This window comes from Myodes glareolus, chromosome 10 (assembly GCF_982192425.1).
Source record: "Myodes glareolus chromosome 10, mMyoGla1.1, whole genome shotgun sequence".
In the NCBI taxonomy this organism is placed as follows: Eukaryota; Metazoa; Chordata; class Mammalia; order Rodentia; family Cricetidae; genus Myodes; species Myodes glareolus.
In genome coordinates this window covers 10,156,015-10,177,489 of record NC_142035.1, presented here as the reverse complement: position 1 = coordinate 10,177,489, position 21,475 = coordinate 10,156,015, and positions in this window count along the sequence as shown.

Here is a 21,475-nt window from a genome sequence, read left to right as displayed (position 1 = left end):
TCAAACCAGCAGTGCCTGGAGTCCTGGACGCAACAGCCGTTACCAGCGCTAAGCGGCCTTGTTGGCTCGTCTTCTCTGGAACTTTCCTCACTGGTCAAAACCCGGACTTAGTTTTGTTTAATTTTTTGGAGAGGGCGGGGGAGGGTGGAGGAGGAGTCATGAATGAGTGGGGCTTCTAATATACGCTAAAGATAAAAATGGCGACATGCATACATTCTGACACTGAACTGTTAAGGACTCACACAAGGAGAAAAGCCTGGCTCGCCATGTTGTTATACCATGCATATAAATGCAGTAATGTTAATATCAAACAAAACGCTTGGTTGAATTTTTTTAAATAAATGAATTTTTTAAATGAATTTCTTTAGTATAATCTATTCATTTTTATTTTCTGTGCGTTGATGTTTTCCCTAAAACTGGAATTTCAAACAGCTGTGAGCTGCTATGTGGGCTCTGGGAACTGAACCCTGGTTCTCTGTCAGAGGAACAAGTGCTCTTAACTGCAGAGCTGTCTCCCCAAACCTCAAAGCACAATGTTGTTGTCTTTTTGTTTGTTTGTTTTGTTTTGCTTTGAGACAGGGCATCTCTATTTAGCTCTGACTGTCCTGGAACTTGCTCTGTAGATCAGGCTGGCCGCAAACTCGCAGAGATCCACCTGCCTCTGCCTCCTGAGGGCTAGGATTAAAGGTGTGCACCACCATGCCCGACTTGGTTGAAACTTTTACTGGCTACTGGTGATTTTATTTTTAAAATATGGTGTTCTTACACATTTATTTTATTTTATTTTGACACAGAGCCTCACTATGTAGACCAGGCTGGCCTGGAACTCCCAGAGATTGACCTGCTTCTGCCTCCCAAGTGCTGAGATTAAAGGTGTATGCCACCATGCCCAGCTTGTCTACAATTTAAAAAGCAAAATTAAAAAAAAATTAAACTGTGTTTATTATTATGATTCGTTGGGGGTCAGTGTCATGGCACACATGTGGAGGTCAGAGAACAGCTTTGTGGAGTTGGGTCTCTTCTTCCATCTTCACATGGGGTGCAAATGCATGTTGCCGGGCTTGCATCACTGGGTATCAAGTACCTTTACCTGGTGAGCCCGAAAAGCAAATTCTAATTAACTACACACCCAACAAATGAATTCCGTTTGCCTAGTGAGTACATCCATATACTTCAAGGATAAAAGTCTTTCTTGATTCTCTTTTTTTAATTACAAAAATTTTAATTATGTTTAAATATGTGTGCTTATACATACGCTTGTGTTCTCGAGTACAGTGCCTTCAGGATTCGGAAGGTCTTAGATCCCCTGGAGTTGAAGTTATAGGTCCTTGTATACTATCATGTGGGTGCTGGGATCTGAGGCTGGGTCCTCTGCAAGGGCAGCAAGGGCTCTTATAGCTGAGCCCTTTCCAGTCCCTTTATTGACTCCTGACTCCCGTCCTTCACCTCAAGTCCCCATCCCCTTGAAAGGCTGTCAAATAGCTATTATTAAATAGCAGAACTTGTTGGATGTGATGGCGAAGGCCTTGAATCTAAGTTCTTGGGGGCAGAGGTCCTCAAAGCAAGTGCTAGACGGCCAGAGTTAAGTAGTGAGAGTCTATCCCCAAAGCAAAACCAACCAAACAAAAGCCCCCACAGAACTTCATTTCTATGCATGTGACTCTGTTTATCTGTCTATCTAGCTTGTTTGTTCGGTTGGTTTTGGGAGATAGACTCTCACTATGTGAGCCTCCAGCTCCTTATCTTTCTGCCCCAGCCTCCCCTATGCTGGGATTAGAGGTGTGCACCACCGTGCCTGGATAATACATGTTTGGGATTACAGGTGTGTACCACCGTGCCTGGATAACACATGTTTGAGATTACAGGTGTGCACCACCGTGCCTGGATAATACATGTTTGGAATTACAGGTGTGTACCACCATGCCTGGATAACACATGTTTGAGATTACAGGTGTGCACCACCGTGCCTGGATAATACATGTTTGGAATTACAGGTGTGCACCACCGTGCCTGGATAATACATGTTTGGAATTACAGGTGTGCACCACCGTGCCTGGATAATACATGTTTGGGATTACAGGTGTGTACCACCATGCCTGGATAACACATGTTTGGAATTACAGGTGTGTACCACCATGCCTGGATAACACATGTTTGAGATTACAGGTGTGCACCACCATGCCTGGATAATGCATGTTTGGGATTTAATGTTGTGGTTCTCTCCAAAGTTAACAGATGTGCTTAGTAGCTGCTTGTTTCTGAACGTGGTCCTTCCGAAACTTCTGTAAGGGCGTCAGCATACGGAATGACTGGCACTTGTTATAAAAAGCACAGGCCAGAGCTGAGAGACTGCTCAGTGGTTGAGCACCGATTGCTCCGCAGGGGACCTAGGTTTTGTTCTCAGTGCCCACATGGTGGCTCCCAAACACCTGTGATCCCAGCTCCAGCTGATCTGATGCCCTCTTCTGGCCTCTAGGGGTTTCTGCACACACATGTGTGCATATAAACTCGTGTAAACACATACAGAGATAGATAAGAGTGATAAGAAATATTCTCCTTCACCTGAAACTGGAAATCTTAGGTTTCTAAAGTTGAGTGAAAGGGACTTTTATGCAGAGATTGTGGCACACCTATAAACCAGCACCCAGAGGCAGGGGGATGGCTTGACGTATTGCAGGCCAAGTTGAACCAACACAACCAAACAGAAAAGGAAGGTCCTTAAAGGAAGAGGACTCCACCCACCTCACTTCCACCCTCCCCCCTTCTTGACTGCATTAGTTTCGGTTTCTTTCTTTCTTTTCCGTTTTAAAAAGATTTATTTGTTTATTATCTATATAGTGTTCTGCCTGAATGTATGCCTATATGCCAGAGAGGGGACCAGATCTCATTCTATATGTTTGTGAGATACCATGTGGATGCTGGGAATTGAACTCGGACCTCTGGAAGAGCAGACAGTACTCTTAACCTTTGAGCCATCTCGCCAGCCCTTAGAAAGGGCCTCTATTGCTGTGACAAATACCGTGAGCAAAAGCAACAAGGGGAGGAAAGGGTTCGTTCGATCTTACAATTCTCGGGTCACACTCCACCCCTGAGAGAACTCAGGGCAGAAGCCCGGAGGCAGGAGCTGAAGCAGAGGCCACGGGAGTGCAGCTTATTGGTTTGCTCCTCATGGCTTGCTCACCTAGATTGCTTAGAGAATTCAGGAGCACTTTCCGGGGGGTGGCACCACCCACAGTGGGCGGGGCCCATCGACGTCAATGTCAATCAATCATGCAAATGCTCGGAGACTTGCCCATCAGGTGATGGCATTTTCTCAACTGAGATTCCCTCTTCTCAGATGACTCTAGTTCCTGTCAAGTTGACAGAAAACACAACAGCACAATAACTTTTCTTATTATGCTGCTGCTAGCCCTGCCTGCATGTCGTTAAACACGTCGTTGAAGGCGAGAATAGTTGAACCTCGGCGGTTCTCACGGGGTGTCGCCGCACCTTTGCGGAAAGCAGCATTGTTTAAGTGAGTTTCCGTTTGTGTGCCTCTTTGAATTCCACCAGATGGCTTTTACCCCTCTTATTCTATATTCCTAGTGCCGCTTTTTACTAGTGGCTGCTCACTATTTAATTCCTCACACATCCTACCTCAGGGATGAGGATGGACAACTGTTCAGCACAGAAGTTTATAAGTCCCCGTAAGGAGAGGAGCTGAGGATGGGGCTCAGTTGGTAGGGGGCTTGTCTAGCACACACAAAGCAGTGGATTCTGTTCTCGGCACTGCATAAACTGTGCATCATTGTGCACACCTGTAATCCCAGCATTTAGGAAGTGGGGGCAGGAGGACCAGGAGTTCAAGGTCATCCTCAGCTACGTGGTAAGTTCCAGGCCAGTTTGATCAATATGAGACTATGTCTCAAAAAAAACAAAACAAAACAACCCCCCCCAAAAAAAACCCTCAAACAAGAAAACAAATGAATAAATCATATTTATTGAATAAATGAATAACAAATCAAGCAATCATGTTTATTTATCTGTATCTGGCTGGTTGAGATTGCCTTGGTCTCATGAGTTAGTCTCCCGAGTTCAGGGACAAGTGTGCACCCCTGTGTTGGTCTGGCTCCTTACCAGATCCCTCTAAAGAGCTATTGGCATCAGGCAGACTCAAAGGGGCCAACATTCATTCTCAGAAAAGCATGGTGGCCTCATCGTGTGTCTGTGAGGATGGAAATGGAGGCCTCAAAGGAGACCCGAGCTCACGCGGTGACAGAACTGAGGACTGTATCTAGGGGCTTATGACTTTTTGGAGTGGGGGAGAGTCTTGTTTTGTAGGCCAGGCTGGCCTCAAACTCATGAATATCCTGGCCCAGCCTCTCAAGAGCTGGGATTATAGGTGTGTGCCACCTCCTTTGGTTGAAAAATTTTAAAATGTAGCATTTTTTATTTATTCTTTGAGAATTTCAAACATGTGTACAATCTATTTTGATCATATTTGATCTTCCAGCTCAACTTCATGGCTTTTTTAAAAAAATTTTATTCATGGAGTCTAGTTTGTGCTGCCCATATGAACACAGGTCTGGGGCCACTGGAGCATGGCAACCTACCAGGGGCCATACTCCTGAAGAAAACTGATTCTCCCTCCCCTGACTGACATTGCCAATGGCTCCTTAGCTCCTGTGACGTCCCCCACCCCCAACTTCCAGGCTTGCTCTTGTGTAAGCAGCCACAACCGCTGTTGAGTACATGAGTATAGAAGTTCTAGCATGGCCACAAGAGACCATTTCCCCTCCGCTCTCCTCAAGTCCTGGCTCAAGGTTCCCTGAGACCTGGGGGAGGGGGCGGTATATCTGTCCCATGTAAGGCTGAACACTGGTTGAATTTTACGTTGGACTTTGAAAATGCGTCTCATATCAGAGTGTGGTAGCATAGGCTATAATCCTAGCAGCTGGGAGGTAGAGGCCAGAGGAGCAGGCATTCAAGGTCACCCTTCACTATGTAGTGACTTAGAGGCCTGCCTGGTCAACCACCGCAACAATGAAATCGGGAGTTGTTTGTTCCTGCACTGTTCCCACCACGACCTCCAATTCAGAGTGCTCTCTCTCTCTGCCTCTTTCTTTCTGTCTCTCTGTCTGTCTGTCTCTCTCTCTCTGCAGCCCAGAGGTTGACAGAGTTCCATCTTTTTTTTACTGGGTAGGGCCTCTCCTTTGAACCCAACTCTCAAACATTTCATTATTCTGTGGAGCCAGCCTGCCCTTGGGATCTGTTGACTCTGCCCCCCAACCCTTATGGCCTTACAGGTCACACCCACCCAGCATTTGCTTAGTGCTGAGGATCTGAATCGGGACCTCACATTTGCATAAATTTGCTGGACCTCCCCAGCCCCAAGGCTGTTTTCTTGCCCTGGTTATTTCTCCTCCACCACCTATTATTTTGTGTGTGTGGAGAAGGGCTTCAGGTTGCCTGGAGCTGGGGTTATAGATGGTGAGCTGAGTTTGTGGGTGTTGAGAATCGAACCCAAGTCCTCTGGAAGAGCAGCCAGTGCTCTTAATCCCTGTACCATCTCCTTAGCTCCGAAGTAGTCTTATCTCCAAGTGATTCATTCTTGGGGAACCAGATATCTGGAGTGACCAACGAGCATGAGAAGCCGCAAGCTTAACTGTCTGTTTTCCAGCTGTGTGGAAGCCGAAGGCCATGCTGAGCTGGCTGGAACAGATTTCTTATTTTTTAAAAATCAGTTAGTTGAAAACACTCACCAGGAAAGAAAATTAAATAATAAGCCCTAAATGTATGCACAGCTCAGCTCAAATAACTAATTCAGGTTGAGATTGTTAGCCTCTCTGTGGTTTTACACATTCTAAACAAAGCCGCCACATGCCTACTTGAGAAGAGGAACAGGAGAGAGAGAGACTAAGATTTAAATGCATACTCCCAGATGAACAGTTTTTAACTGTTCAGTTGAGTCATAGTGAGAACACAGTTTGGCTGGAGCCAAATTGAGAGAAGGCTCAGTTGTTCAGAGGTTATACTTACTGAGGACTGGGTTTGCTTCCCAGCATGGATGTCAAGCTGCTCACCACTGCTTGTAACTCCAGTTCCAGGACAACCAACCCCCCTCTGGCCTCCATGAGTACCTACCGGAACACACAGACACACCACAAATACATGAATAATAAAAAAATAAAAATAAGCCAGGCATGGTGGGCATATACCTTTAATCCCAGCACTCGAGAGGCAAAGGCAGGTGGATCTCTTGTGAGTTCAAGACCAGCCTAGTCTACAAATCAAGTTCTAGGACAGCTAGGGTTACACAGAGAAACCCTATCTCAAAATAAACAAACAAACAAATAATAACAAAAAAAAACTTGTGGGGTATGTTAGTGAACATTTTAAATCCCAGAACTCAGGTGGCAGAAGTAGGTAGATCTCTGTGAGTTCAAGGCCAGTCTGGTCTACAGAGTGAGCTCCAGAACAGCCAGGGGTACATAGAGAAATCTTGTCTCAGAAAGAAAGAAAGAAAAAAAAAAGGAATCCTAAGAAAATACTTTGTCTGCTTTATTAGAATAAGTCATTCAATTGCTATTTGTCTATTTCACTTTATTCTTTAAATCATGTATTTTATTTTACGTATTAAGACAGAGTCTCACATAGCCCGAGCTCTCCAGGTAGCTGTGGACGACTTTGACCTTAGGAGCATCTTGCCTCTACCTCCTGGGCTGGAATGCAGTGTCACATGAACCTGGGCTACATGATGCTCAGAACAGAGTCCAGGGCTTCATACACATGAGGCAAACATTCTACAAACCAGGAAAGATACCCTCAGGTCCGGATCTTAGTGTTTTTTCTTTCTTTGTTTTTGTTTTTAATGTTTTTACTTGGGAGGTAGAAGCAGGTGATTTCTGCGAGTTTGAGTCTGAGGCCAGCCTGGTCTATATATTGAGTTTCAGGCCAGTCAAGGCTACATAGCGAGACCTTGATTCATTCATTCATTCATTTTCTTCTCTCTCTCTTTTTCAGACAAGAGCTCTCTCTTATACACTTCTGGCTGTCTTCGAACCCACTATGTAGACCAGGCTGAACTTGAACCCTCAGAGATCCACCTGTGTCTGCTTTCCAAGTGCTGGGATTAAAGACGTGGAATACCATGTTTGGCTGAAAGACTCTGTTTAAAATAAAAATTTAGTGTGTGTTTGTGCATGTATGTTCCATGGTGCATGTGTGGAGTGAAGCACAATTAATAAATACCTAGAGACGGAGACAGAGATTGGGGTTCAACCTGAAGGTCAGAAAAGCAAAACAGCCAGTCACTGGCTCTCATTTCTACCTCAGTCTGAAATGGCGATCCTGCCTCCAGGAATCTCAGAATGAGACTGTGTGTGAGAGCTGTCTCCTCCCGTCTTATAATCTTCTCTAGGGCTGGGATTAAGGGCATGTACCACTACCGCCAGGTTTCTATGGCAAACTAGTGTGGCTACTGGGATTAAAGGTGTGTGTCATCGCTGCCTGGTTTGTAAGACTGATCAGTGGGGCTGTTTTCTCTCTGATCTTCAGGTAAGTTTTATTTATTAATACACAAATGAAATATCACTACAGTGGTGGTCAGAGTACAGTTTGCTAGAGTGGGCTCTCTCTTTCTACCATTGAATTCCAGGGGTCAGACTTGGTTAGACTTGGCAGCAAGTACCTTTGTTTACTGAGTCATCTTTCAAGCCTACTATTGGTCTATTCAAAAGTTCCAGTTCTTACCAAATTAGACCAGTGGGCTCTGATGAAAGTGCCAGAAACAGCTAGCCAGGTTGACAGGCTACGTCCAGAAATCCAAACAATGTTCAAGCCTGAGTTTATCACAAAACGTGGCTTTGTTGTTGTTGTTGTTTGTTTTTTTGTGTTTTTTTGAGAAAGAGTTTCTCTGTGTAGCTTTTGGAACCCGTCCTGAAACTTGCTCTGTAGACCAGGCTGGCCTCTAACTCACTGAGTGCTGGGATTAAAGGCAAACACTACCACCAGCCAGTTCAAAACATGGTTTTTAAGGGTAGATCCAGAAAGAAGAAAAAGATGACCTTGGCCGTTTTCTTGGCCGTTTTCTTGCTCCGCCCTCAGGTTCGGACAATCCTGAGGATAAAACTGATGGTTTTCCCAGAAAACTGTGACAGGCCCTGAGATGCTCACCCGGCGTCCCTGGCAAGCCTGTCCCTCAGCACTGCCTCAAGGCTGACTGCCCAAGAATAAAAATAACGGAAAATTGAAAGACTCTGCTAGCACCGCGAAGGGGCTGAAGAAGGGTCCCAGGCTATCACCAACTCAGCTCAAATCAGCTCCAATCGCAGACAATTCTTCTGGGCTTTAAATGTCTGCAGGACAAGGGGCGAGTGCTGTGTGGTGCTGGGGATGGAGCTCGGTTGGTCCAGTGTTTGCATAGCATGCGCAAAGCCTGGATTTGATCCCCGGCATGGCAGAAAACCAGGCATGGTGGTGTACACCTGTCACCCTAGCAGCTGCAGGCTGGAGGTAGGAGGACAAGGAGCTCAGGTCGTCCTTGGCTGCTCAGACCTTGTCACCAGCCTTGACTACGACAGGGACTTTACAAACATTAGTGCGTTCAGATCCCAGGTGACTTAGCTAATGTCTGGTTAACTGTGCATAGGGGGAGCCAGCCAGTGGTGGTGCAAGCCTTTAATTCCAGCATATGGGAGGCAGAGGCAGGCGGATCTCTGTGAGTTTGAGGCCAGCCTGGTCTACAGAGCTTGTTCCAGGGCAGGCTCCAAAGCTACAGAGAAACCCTGTCTCAAAACAAAAATCAACCAACCAACCAACCAAACAAACAAATGAACAAAATACCAATGCATTGGGGGATAAGGGGAGGGAGTTGAAATAGCTCAGCAGGTGATGGTGTTCGCCGCCAAGACTAATAACCTGAATCTGGTTCCTGAACCTGCGTGGTAGAAGGAGAGAACAGAACTGGTTCCCACAAGTTGACCTCTGATCTTCACATCTATGTCATGGCTGAGGCACACCTGGGCACACACACAGACATATGTTATCTACATGTAAAAAGAAAGCAAATTTTATTTTTAAAATATTTACTTTATTTCCCGAGTATTTGTGTTTGCTTGTATGTATGTCTGTGTACATGTCTGTGCCTGGTGCCACTGGAGGTCAGAAAAGGGCATCAGACCCCTGGAACTGGAGTTAGAGGTGGTTAGAAGCCTGTCTGGGTTATGGGAACCGAACCTGGGTCCTCGGCCAGATAGGCCAGTGCTCCTCACTGCCGAGCATTTTCTCCAGGAAACAAATAACTTGATAAAGTGTGAGGCAAGATCAGAGTTGCAAATGATTGCCTGGGAGACAGGGTCTCTGGTAGCCCAGGCTAGCCTGAAACTCTCATTTATTTATTTGTCTATCTATCTATCTATCTACCTATTCACTTTTTTTATCTTTTAGGTTTTGGGTCTGAACCTCTCTATACAGCCATGGATAACCTTTTACTTCTGATCCTCATGCCCCTCCCTCAAAGGTGCTGAGATTCTAGGCTCTCGCAGGCATACCTGGTTTTATGCAATGCTAGGAGTTGAATCCAGGGCCTCACACCCGTGAGGTGTTCAATCTCCCTTTTCAGTGTTGTGAGGAAGGGTCTTTTCTTACAGACTGGCCTCCAAGTTATGGCAATCCTCCTGCTTCCACCTCCCAAGTGCTGAATCATGGACTGGAAAGATGGCTCAGGAGATAAAGGTATTTGCCACCAAGCCCGAAGATGTGAGTTTGATTCCTAGGACCCACTTGATGGAAGGAGAAAATGGACCCCCAAGTACTGGAAGTGTGGGTGCGTGTTGCCAAATCAGGCTATGGTCAACTTATTTATTTAGTTAGTTAGTTTGGGTTTTTCTTTTCTCTTTCTTCCTTCCTTCCTTCTTTCCTTCCTTCCTTTCTTTCTTTTTTGGTTTTTCGAGACAGGGTTTTTCTGTGTACCTTTGGAGCCTGTCCTGGAACTAGGTCTGTAGACCAGGCTAGCCTTGAACTCACAGAGATCTGCCTGCCTCTGCTCCCAAGAGCCGGGACTAAAAGCGTGCACCACCACCACCCAGCTACTTCTACTTCATGTCATAGCCACGAATACAACTTTATGCATCTCTATAAAATCCAGGAGCCACAGGTGACATTTGTGTTTCTGAGACTGACTCGCTTTGCTCACTGTGTGGGCTTCCATTTGCATCCATTTTCCAGAAGATGACACAATTCCATTTCTTCATGGCTGGAAACAGATCCATGCTGGGCTGGGAGGTGGCTCAGTGGTAGAGCAAGCGCCTGCCTAGCATGCATTCCTGGAGCCTTGGGTCCCTGCCCAACAAAGCATAAACTAGGCACAGTGGTATTTACCTAGGACCCCACTCTCTCTGGGCGCAGGCCGAGGGGTCAGAGGCTTACGGTCAGGGACCAAGATCCCCATTAGGTCATTCCTGCAGGGATTACATGCCCAGATTTTTTTTTTGTTTGACTGTTTTTGTTTTTAATGTGGGTCCTGCGGACCAGAGCCAGGCCTCCGTGCTGGCTCAGGAAGTTCTTTTCTGACTGAGCCACCTTCCCAGCTCTGCTTCCTCTCGCTTTTAAAGACAGGATCTCAGGGCTGGAGGGCGGCTCAATGGTTAAGAGCAGTGGTCGTTCTTCCAGAGGACTGGAGTTAAGAGTCCCAACTCCGGGCTGGAGAGATGGCTCAGAGAGACCAACTATTAGAGACTTCACATCTCAGCTTTATCACCTCCGAAATGTGTTTATGTACCACTCCGAACATACACATATATTCATGTACCCCCAAACATACATACACACACACACACACACACATATATACATACATACTCATGCACACCTCCCCCACAGGAACACACACATATATGCACACATTCATACTCACCCCCTGCCCCACTCACACCCTCCTCCACATTTACCCCCACAACTAACTCCTCCTTCCCTCCAACCCCCCCACATACACCACTCTTAAAAACATACTGAGAAGTATTTCATGATGGTTACAATCACAGATCCTGCTGAAATTACAACTCCATGAGGCCAAGGCCCCTGTAGTTAGTTAGCACTATCCTGTCTCCATGTAGCAGCCTGAGAGCCAGTAAAAGGCATCTGCCTCTGCCACATCACGGGTGTGTTCTCCGCTTCTAACTGATTCCAGGGCCTGGGAATCCCATCTGACCCCTAAGGGGCTTCTCTAATGCAGTCAGGAGAAGATGCGACCCTGAATCAGCTCTGAAGTCAAAGGCTGGACAAACCTGGGATGAATTAGAACCGTCAGAAAGAAGCTGCCTCAGTTCTCTGTTCTCATAGTTCCTCGAGTGTACCGCGAAGCCAGCGATGTTTGCCTTTGAGGAACAGGGTTAGGGAGGCAGGACTGGGGCCAGAACCTGGAGGAAAGAGCTGTTTCAGTGGCCGTAGCTCTTCCTGGGCATGCTCTCCATGGCGTGATCAGCCTGCTTTCTTTTTACCACTCAGGACCACCTGCCCAGGGGTAGCACCGCCCATAAGTGGGCGGAGCCCTCTCAATCAACTCTAAATCCCGTAATGCACTAGAGGCTTCCTTACAGGCCAAGCTGGTAGAGGCATTTTCTCAGTTGCCGTTCCCTCCTCTCAAATAGCCCCCACTGTGTCAAGGTGACACAAAACGAGACACCACAGTAGGTAGTTGGTAAGCTCCAAGTTTAGTGAGAGACCCTACCTCAAAACAAGATGGATGACCAGGCATGAAGGCTCACACCTATCCCAGCACTTCGGAGGCAGAGGTAGGCAGATGTCTGAGTTTGAGGCCAGCCTGATCTACATAGTGAGTTCCAGGACAGTCAGGACTACCCGTGAGACCCTGTCTCAAAATAACAATAACAACAATAATAATAACACACATACACACATGCACACACATACACACATGTACATACATGCACACACGCACACACACATGCACATACACATATACACGTGCACATACACACAAACAACCTCAGACGCTGAACAAGGCTGGAAACCTTCTCTTTCTTTTTCTTTCACCAGAAAGGTTTTAAATAAACTGTATTATAAATATATATATGACATACATATATATATATATATATATACACACACAAATATACACACATATATATGATATACATACATACATACGTGTGTGTGTGTGTGTGTGTGTGTGTGTGTGTTTGTCTGTTCCCCTGCTGCATGCCTGGTGCCCACAGAGGCCAGAAGGATGCATCAGATCTCCTAGAACTGGAGTTACAAATGTTTGTGGGTCCTGGGACTCAAACCTGAGTCCTCTATGAAAGCAGCAAGTGATTTTACCCTTTGGGCTATCTCTCCAGCTGTGAAATATTTTTATATCACATTTTATTTATGATGCATTTGTGTGTGTGTATGTGTGTGTGTGTGTGTGTGTGTGTGTGTGTGTGTGTGTCTGGGGGGGCAGAGAACAACTTCCGGGAGTTGGTTCTCTCCCTCCACCATGTGGGTCCTAGGGTTTTGAACTCAGGTCATCAGGCTTGGCAGCCAGCTCCTTTATTTGCAGAGCCAATTCTCAGCCCCAATCTTATTATTTTTATATTTTTGCCCACCGGCCTCAGCTAAAAGGAAAGAAGGGTGCAGTTTTGATTTGCACAAGAATGGTGTTTGCCTAAAGCTCGGCAAAAGATCACGGGTGTAACCAGAGGAGGGGGAAAGAAATCAATCAATCATTCCTTTCTTGATGGCTATTTTAAATATTTAGCTGAAATTGTCCTCATCTGTGCGTAGCTGTTTTCTCTGCAAACAGCCTTAACCCTTGTGCTCACACACAATACGGGGAGGCGGGCCCCAGCTGCCGGCCCCTTCTTGTGTTTTCAATTTAAAGGGTCTCCTAGATCATTCACACAAACATGGACAGAAATACGCAACTTGTGAATTGAGAGAGCAGTAGTTTTGACTCATAAAATCCTTTGATAGTTAAGCCATCTGGTCAGAGTGAAGCTTCGCATAAAAGAGGTCCAAGTAAGGTCAAAGGGCACCCTCTCTGAGGGTCAAGGGGCCCCGGCAGAGTTTGCTCCAGTGGCCTGGGCTAAAAGGATGCCTGACAAATTATTGCACATTCCATAGCTTTTTGCGTAAGTATTTGATTACAGTGGGCAGGAATGTTGTTGATATTTCTAACCTGTGTGGGGGAGGAGAGGGGGGCAGGGCTGTGTCCCCAATGGTTTTTCTGCCCATCTTTGGGTTTCCTGGCCATAGTCAGGTTTGCTGGACGCGCTTGGGGCCCTATCTCTGTTCTGTCCTGTCCTGGCTTTGGCAAGGGGGCCCAGAGAGATGCCTCTCCCTTGGAAGAGAAGGAAGCACACAGCCTATCGGGGAGTGTTCCAGAAAATTCCTGCTGCTGTTTCTCTGGGCGATTGGCAGTAAAGTAGGCAAGAGCGGTGTTGTTTCTGGTGTGAATGTCAACAGAGCTGTGCATATTTACGGCTGTGTTTCTCGAAGGGGATCTCGGACGGAGAGGGATTTGAGGTGATTGAGTGCCGTTCTTTTCCAGGTTTGGGCCAAAGCTCTGGAGGAAGCCACTGGATTTTACCAGGTCTTGGACAGTCGCTGAGACGGGTAACAGGAATTTGAACGGCTCTGGTCCACCAGTAGCATGTTCCTGAGAGAACGCTCTGCTACAGCGGAGGAGGGGACTGTTTGTTACGGTGACGTCAAAGCGACACTTTTCCCATTAGACATTTTTGGTGATTTTTCCAGCTTTTGGACTGGGTGGAAGTAGAGGTGGAAACCAATGCGTACTCATCGGCCCAAGAGGAAGTGTGTCTGTGGCTGATCCCTTCCCCAGCAGTGGGGGAGCCAGGCTGTGGGGAGGCACCTTGTCACCCTGGGGAGAGCTGGAAAGTCTCCTGGGACTCTCTAGTTTGCTCATGTGATATAAAGCAGATAAGGTGAAAGTTAATTCTTTTTTTTCTCTTTGCAGTGTTGGAGTTTAAAACAAGGGCCTTGTTCATGTTAAACAAGTTCTCTGCCACTGAGCCACCCCCCTTAAACGTTACCATTTTATTTCATTTTATTTATGCTTTTATTTGATTTTATTTTATGCATATGGGTGATTTGCCTGCATGTATGACTATACATTACATGCACGCAGTGCCTGTGGAGACCAGAGGAGGGCGGTGGATCCCCCAGAACTGGAGTTACAGATAGTTGTGAGCAGATGTGGGGGTGCTGGGAATTGAACCTGAGTCTGCTGGAAGAGCAGCTAGTGCTCTCAGCGGCTGAGTCAACTCTCCAGCCCCAAAAGGTTACCGTTTTAAAATGCACAGGTTGGTGGCATTTATACATTCACAATCAAGAGTGAGAGAACTCGGGAGATGGCTTGGTGGTAAAACCCTGTGTGAGCAGGAGGACTGGAGTCAAGATTCCCACAAGCCACATAAGTGCCTGTAATTTATGTATATATAGTGAGATATACTGAGAGGAGCCATATCAGCGAGCTCTGGGTTTGATTGAGAGACCCTGCCTCAATGAATACAATGGGAGAGAGGACCAACAGTGACTTGTGATATCACAGGCACGTGCCCACCCATCCACACTTGCTGTGGTGGTTCCAATAAAAATGGCCCCCCATAGGCCATGGGGGGTGGCACTATTAGGAGGGGTGGCCTTGTAGAAGTAGGTGCGGCTTTGCTGGAGGAAAGGTGTCACTGTGGGTGTGCTTTGAGGTCTCGGATGCTCAAGCCATGCCCAGTGTCGTCACCCTCTCTTCCTACTGCCTGCCTATATAGATGAAGAACTCTCAGCTCCCTCTCCAGCACCAAGTCTGCCAGGGTGCTACTATGCTGCCATCCATGTGACCTCTGAACTGTAAACCAGCCCCAATAAAATGTTTCCTATGAGGGTCGCCGTGGTCATGGTGTCTCTTCACAGCAATGGAGACCCTAACTAAGACAGACGTGACCTCACATAGACACGCGGCACACCACACATGTAGACACAAGAAGGAGAAGAAGGGGCTGGGAAATTACTTCCCAGATCTGTTCCCTGGTCCGTCTTACACAAAGTCTGGTATGAAATAAACGCAGACACGAGCTAAGAGTGTTAAGATGTCTGGGGGGTGGGGCACAGTGTGGATAGATGACAAGGAACAGAACTATCATACCATTGTGGACAGGCCTGTCACCTCAGCTGGCACCCAGGAGGCTGAAGCTGGCAAGTCGTGATTTCAAGGCCAACGTGAGCTACACAGCGAGACTATGGGGGGGGGGGCGGGTTGGAGATTTTAATTTTGTTTGTTTTGTTTTTTTGTTTTTTGAGACAAGGTTTCTCTGTAGCTTTAGAGCCTGTCCTGGAACTAGCTCTTTGTAGACCAGGCTGGCCTTGAACTCACAGAGATCCACCTGCCTCTGACTCCCTCTGCTGGGATTAAAGGCGTGCGCCACCACTGCCCGGCGGGTTGGAGATTTTAATACTGCTGCCAGTGAGGACAGTACAGATGACCGCAGTTCTGGTGAGTTCGCTGATCAGCATATTAAAATATCGTCTTGGTGGCCCTCAGTTTCCTCACGGGGTAAGAAGGTTACGAGTGGGGCTGGCTCCAGAGGCAGAGGCGCTGGCTGCCACGCCTGATGACCTGCTCTCGAGCCCAGAGAACCACGTGGTGGGAGGAGAGAGCTGACTTCCCCAAGTTACTCTTTGACTTTCACATGTGCACCATGGCACACAGACCCCATGCACGTGCACACACAGGAAGTAAGATGAAAGCATTTATGGGCATTGATCATCATTGGGGCTTTGATCGTTACTGAAAGCCATAAAAAGTAAATAATACACATTGGGCTGGGCAAAGAGCTGAGCGGATAAGACACTTGCCATGTAGACATGAGGCTGAACTAAGGTCTCTGGGACCTCCATACAGAGTGGGGCAGTTGCCACCACAGCATTCAGGATGCAGACACTGCATCCCTGAGGCCAGCTAGCCAGCTAGACTACAGGTGATCAACTCCAGGTTCAGCGACAGACATTGTTTCAACCAATAAAGTGAAGAGTGATGAAGACAGCCATCAACCACTGTCTCCACACACACCTGAACATAGGCCAACACGTATGCACCCATGTATGTACGCATGCGCGCGTGTGTGCATACACACACACACACACACCACCCCACACATACCCCACATGCACACAAATCTTTGTATCTACCTACCTACCTACTTACCTACCTACTTACTACCTACCTTTTTCCTCCCACTCCTTCTTCAGGGACCTAGAGGCCTTGGTGTGTCTCAGTGGGAGAGCAATTACCTTCCATGAGCATGGCCCAGGGCTGCATCCACAGTACTAAAAGTAAATATAAATATTCACCACCATTTGGCTTTCTGAAAACATCTTTTCCCCAAGCAGGATTTTATAACAACATTCTTTGATCATGTAGAAATGACTAGAAAACTGTTTTAACTGGGCAGTGGTGGCGCTTGCCTTTAATCCCAGCACTCCGGAGGCAGAGGCTGGAGGATCTCTGTGAGTTCAAGGCCAGTTTGGTCTACAGAGCAAGTTCTAGGATAGGCTCCAAAGCTACACACAGAAATCCTGTCTCGGAAAACAAAACAAAACAAAACAAAACTGTTTTATACAGATCATCCAATTATTGACATATTTGATTATCAAACATTAAGAAAGAATCCTATTTGTGCATGTCACCATTGTCCCCGCTTCAGCATGTAAGTGGGGACTGGAGAGATGACTCAGGGCTTAAGAGCACTGCTTGCTCTTGCAGAGGACCTGCGTCAGTTGCTAGCATCCAGAGGGTGGCTCATGACTGTCTGGAACTCCATCCAGTTCCAGAGATCTGATGCCTTCTTCTGGCTTCCAGAGGCACCTGCGTGCAGATGGCTACATAGGTCTCATACACATAAAATACATCTAAAATGTTTAAAAACTAAAAGACGCATGTGAGTATTATGGAGTCATGAGTATGAGGTGGTTGATATAAACACTCCCAGATCCTAGGTTTTGCCTGAAAATCCAAACATTTTTTTAATATTTATTTATTATGTATACAATATTCTGTCTGTGTGTACGTATGCAGGCCAGAAGAGGGCACCAGACCTCATTACAGATGGTTGTGAGCCACCATGTGGTTGCTGGGAATTGAACTCAGGACCTTTGGAAGAGCAGGCAATGCTCTTAACCTCTGAGCCATCTCTCCAGCCCCCAAATCCAAACATTTTTGACAAACAATGCTATGCTACTTGCACTGGAGTGATGGGTTACCTCATTCACTTTCTTTCTTTCGAGACAAGGTTTCTCTGTGTATCTCTGGCTGTCCTGGAACTCACTCTGTAGACCAGGCTGGCCTTGAACTCATAGAGATCCACCTGTCTCTGTCTCCTGAGTGTTGGCCTTAAAGGCTTGCATCATCATGGCTGCTACTGGGAAACCACAACTCTTATTGCAGGCAACAGGAAGTGAACTGAACTAGGCGTAGCTTGAGCATAGGAAACCTCGAAGCTCTCCCTTTACAGTGACACACTTCCTTCGACAAGGCCAGACCTACTCCAACATGGCCACACCTCCTAATAGTGCCGTTCCCTTTGGTGGTCATTTTCTTTCACAGCACAACAGGCCCCTTCCACAGGGGACCCAGACAGGAGTGTGCTCTTCCAGACTGACCCGGTGATGGCACATTTGAGCATCTCAGATTTACGCACCAGGCTTTAACTTGCAGTGTGTCCAGCCCCAGTTATCGGGTGTCAAGCTTGCTTTGGGGAAGGACACAGCCCCACCTCACCCCCTGTGGTGTCATTTGTCACCAGGAAAGGCATGTTTAGATGACATGCCAGCCCTCCCCATTTCATCGAGGGCCCCCTGGCTCTCCACCCACTTCTGACACTTCATCCAAAGCTCTGGGGTCACCTGTTTGAGTTGGGATATCCTTAGTCAAGATGTGCTGCTATCAGGGTCTCAGGGTCTCCCCGGCCTATAGCAAGATCTCTGAGACAAGTTGTCAGAAGAAGGGCTCTCCCATTCTTTTGTGATGGCTCACTTTCCACAATTTTGCTAGCTTTTTTTCCCCACAAGAAGGGAACAATTTTCAGCTCTGCCCCCAGCGTTTGAAATAAACACTCAGACTAGCAAAATATAGGAGCGAACTCTGTACTTCCTTGAGAAGGATTTTGTCCAAACCACAAAGGAACTTTCAATGTTATTTGATTTCCTTTTCAGAAATTCAAGCTGGAGCTGGAGGGATGGCTCAGCTATCAAGAGCTCCGGCTACTCTTCCAGAGGACCCAAATTTGGGTCCCAGCACCCACATGGCAGCTCACAGCTATCCATAACTCCAGTTCCAGGGGATTCTATGCTCTCATCTGACCATCATGGGCACTGCATGCATGTAGTACACAGAAATACACGCTTGCAAACATTCCCTTCACATACACGTACATATAAAACCATAAAATCTTGAAGAAAATGGGACAGGAGGGGCTGGAGGTTACCGCTCAGCCACAGAGGCTTGCCCAGTGTGCCAGTTCTGCTGGCATCGTCACATCTTGACCTTGGACTCCCAAGTCTTGAGAACTTGCTTATATTTCTACAGTCCCTGGTATGTTGCTATGGCAGCCTGAGGAGATGCAGGCAGTAAGCTTCCCAAAGTGAGGAGCTGAGCCTGTTTGTGACAGGCACAGTGCTCAGTAATTCCAGAGAGCTCCCTGGGACAGCTCCCTGTCTTCTGCAGAAAGGCTGTTCACAACACCTATTCCCGGCCCTGGGCAGTTCTGCCACGTTCTGGCCACTGGATGCTATATATCTCTGTAGAGAAATCGACTCTCTGTATTTTGAGGCAGGCAGAGTAGGTACAGGAGTTGGAAGGGTGAGTTCAGATCTGAGATCTGGTCCAGACATGCCTGAGTGCCCTCATCTTCTGAGCGTCAGCTTCTTCCTCTACAAAATGGGGCTAAGAAGGCCCAGTTCTCAGGGATGTCAGGCTCACTAAGCCCTCTGGCGGAGAGTAACAGAGACTTAAATATTAAATAAATTTTAAAATTTATTTATTTTATGTATGAGTGCCCCATCTGTGTATACACCTTTATGCCAGAAGAGGGCATCAGATCCCACTATAGATGATTGTGAGGGGGCCCATGGTTGCTGGGAATTGAACTCAGGTCCTCTGGAAGAGCAGCCAGTGCTCTTAACCACTGATCCATCTCTCTACCCCCCTAAATAGATTTTTTCTTTTCAAGTTCTTTTTTCATATGTGTATGTGTGAGAGCCTGCATGTATCTGTGTGCACCGTGTTCATACAGGTGGCCAGAAGAGGGTGTCAGGTCCCCTGGAACTGGAGTCACAGATGGTTGTGAGTCTTCATGTACAATGCTGGAAGTTGAACCTGGGTCCCCTGGAAAAGCAGCCAGTGTTCTAATCAACCGAGTCGTGTCCCCAGCCCCAGACACATTTTAAAACTGCATGTGTGTGCACAGGTCGGAGGACAAGCTCAGGTGTCACTCTCAGACACCTGAAACTGTGTCGACATTTGAGAATGAGACTTTCCTTAGCCTGGCGCTCACAGATTAGCCTAGGCTGGCCTGTGAGCCCCTGGCGCTCACAGATTAGCTTAAGCTGGCCTGTGAGCCCCTGGTGCTCACAAATTAGGCTAGGCTGGCCCATGAGCCCCAGGGCTCCATCTTTTTTCCCTCCCCAGTGCTGGGATTATTGGCTCATACCCCCACCCTCTGCATTTTTCTATGGGTCCCGGGGAGCTAAATCAGGCAGCTCACAAATGCCTGTAACTTCTACTCCAGGGATTTGACACCTTCTGACTCTCTCTCTCTCTCTCTCTCTCTCTCTCTCTCTCTCTCTCTCTCTCACGCACACACATGCACACGCACGCACACACAATATTCACTTGGTGAATAAGTAAATTTCCAAAAAGCTGGGCATGGTGGTTCACACTGTCATCCCGGTACTTGGGAAACTGAGGCAAGAGGACTGTCAGCAGTTCAAGACCAACCTGGGCTATCTTGTGACACAGACGCACACACACACACACACACACACACACACACACACACACACACACACACTGAGGGAGGGAAGAAGAGAGGGAGGGAGGAAGGAAAGGAGGGAGGGAGGAAGGAAAGGAGGGAGGAAGACTGACTTCAAGAACCCTGTAGCCCAGGCTGGCCTCAAGCTCACAGAGATCTGCCCGCCTCTAATGGATTAGAGGTGTGCCCCACAAAGCCCAGCTGCTCCAGAAGGCCTTTACAGGCTGGTCATGGCGGGGGCTTCTGGCCTGTGACCCTGGATGACTGTGACAATATTGACGTGTGGCTCTCTGAACTTTTTTGAATATTGAATTATATGAATGGACTATCTCTTTAGCCAGTGTAGGTGCCTTTAGGGCATGTGTGTGTGTGTGTTAGGGTATGTGTGTGTGTGTGTACGTGCGCACGCATGTGTGCATGCATGAGTGTGAACTCCATTAAGTGTTATTAGGCACCCTAATTAGCCAGTGGTTCTCAGCCTTCCTAATGCTGTGACCCTTTAATATAGTCCCTCATGTTGTGGTGACCCCAATCATAAAATTATTTCATTCCTATTTCATAACTGTAACTTTGCTACTGTTATGAATCCTAATCTGGTATGCAGGATGACTAGTATGGGACCCCCACAAGTGAGAACCACTGCTTTAAATAAATAACCCCGAGGGCCAGGGAGGTGGCTCACTGGGTAAGGGCACTTGCAGTACGTGCCTAACCCCTTAAGTTCAATTCCCAGAACCCATATAGTGGGAGGAGAGACCCAGTCCTTGAAAGTTATCTGACCTCCACACACACTTCCTGTGCACCCCAACAGATAAATGGAATAAAAAAATTCAAAATTAATAGAGGGCATGAAGACGGCTCAGCAGGTAAGGGTGCTTAGTCAGAAACCTGGCTCAATTCCGGAAAATCACAGAGGTGGAAGGAGAGAGCTGACACCTCTGGGCTCCACGTGTGTGACACACATACCCACACACCACTAAGTAAAAAAAAAATTATTTAAAAAATTAATGTGATGAGAGCCATTCTTTCGACATCCTCTCCCACCTTTTGAGACTGATTCATGTAGCCTCAGATTCACCACGTAGCCAAGGATGACCTTGAATTCCCCATCCTATCCTCCTGCCTCAGCTTCTAGAGCGCTGGGGTGACAGGTGTGTGCCACTGTGCCTGGTTTTAGCTTCATCGGAGAAGGTGCCCTGGCTTTCTTGTACACTCTGCTAATCAAGTCACATCCCCAGCCCCTCAGCAATAAGTTAACAAACAAACAAATAAACAAAACATAAAACCTCTGTCTTCTGGTTGAACCTGTCAGAGATCTTTTCCTTCTTAGAAATATTAAAATATATCAAGAGAATGCAAGTGAGTGACCCGATCCCATTTCCTCAGGGGGCAGTGACTGTGTAGGTGCCTTTAGGGCATGTGTGTGTGTGTGTTAGGGTATGTGTGTGTGT